This window comes from Rhea americana, unplaced genomic scaffold, assembly GCF_003343005.1.
Source record: "Rhea americana isolate MKP2758 unplaced genomic scaffold, rheAme1 scaffold_413, whole genome shotgun sequence".
Lineage (NCBI taxonomy): Eukaryota > Metazoa > Chordata > Aves > Rheiformes > Rheidae > Rhea > Rhea americana.
Window position 1 is genome coordinate 198,403 of NW_028186550.1, and position 1,244 is coordinate 199,646.

At 74.1% G+C, this 1,244-nt stretch overlaps 1 protein-coding gene across 1 annotated transcript in view; it reads right to left on the bottom strand.

Moving 5' to 3' along the window:
* The window catches only part of FUNDC2 (FUN14 domain containing 2), a 12,159-nt gene that overhangs the window by 10,013 nt on the left and 902 nt on the right, over positions 1 to 1,244 (bottom strand). The gene's annotated exons all lie outside the window — the stretch shown is intronic.

The following is a 1,244-nucleotide window of genomic DNA, read 5'->3' on the forward strand; positions in this document are numbered from 1 at the left end:
CGGCGAGCGGCGCCGTCCGAATTCCCCGGCGCGGGGACGGCCCCGGCGCCCGGCCGCCCGCGGGCCCCCGGCGGCAGGAAACGCGCCGCTCGGCCCCGTCAAAGCAGGAGCGCGGGGGATTTTCGGCGGGGTTTCTCTCTCTCCTCCTCTCTCGCTCCCTCCGGCTCGTTTGCCGGAAACGAAAGGCGCTCGGGCTGCTTTCTGCCGGGGCGATGGCTCTCCCCCCCCACCGGCCCCCGCTTTCTGCTCGCTGTGCCGCGCGTGGGGCRGCCGGGCCGGGCCGGGCCGGGCCGGGCCAGCGGGGTGCCCGAAACCCCGGGCGCCCCGATCCCAGCAGCAATAGCTGCTGCACGGTCAGCCCAGGGTGGAGGGGGGACGGATGACCCCCCTGGCTGTCAGCCTGATTTAATCAGGCATGGTAATTAGGTGACTTGCAGCGGGCTTGCGTGCCGGGCGGCTGCTCCGGTCCCCCCCGGCCGCCGCTCTGATGCTGGAGCAGCCGAGCGCCGTTAGCCCGGCGCTTGCCGCCGGCCCGTGGCCCRGGCCGAGCCGCTCGGGGGTGACACGAGGCTGCGAGTTCGGCCCTTTGGCTTCGCGTTCCCCCCCGGTGCCGGGCGGGAAAGCCGGCGCTTGAGGAAACGGGTTTCCTCCGGGCTTTTCGCCTCCGCTCGTGGTGTGTGTGTGTGGCTGTCGTGCCGGCCGGCCCCTCGCCGCGGGGGAGCAGCGGGCAGCCCCTCGCCGCCCGCCCGGGGTTTTCCACGCRCCCCRGCGGGGAGTCCYCCGGCCCTTCCTCGCCGCCCCGGCGCGTCGGAGCCGCCCTCGGAGGGTTTTTCCCCGCCGGCTCGCCCGTCCGGCGGGTGCCGGGGCCGCGCGGGGTGTTCCTCCTCGCCTTCCGGCCTCCGCCGGCGCGGGGAGAGCGGGCGCAGGCGCGCGGGGGGATTTCCTAGCCGTTCAAAAAAAGAGAAACAAAACACCCCAAAGAGGTGAATTTGCAAACGGGGGAAAGGAGAGGGGGCAGTTTGCAACAGCGTTTTGGCGAGCCCCCCCCCGGAGCCCTCCCGCAGAGGGGCGGCGGTGCAAGAGGAGCGGGAGCCGGCGGCCTCCGCGGCCTCCCCCCGCCTCCCCGAGCCTCCTCCTGCCGTCGCGGGGGCGAAGCAGCCCCGGGGACGGGGCTCCCCGCCCGCCAGCCTCCAGCCCCTGCGCCCGGAAGGGAAATGTTCCCCTAAACGTGCTTTTCCTCGAGC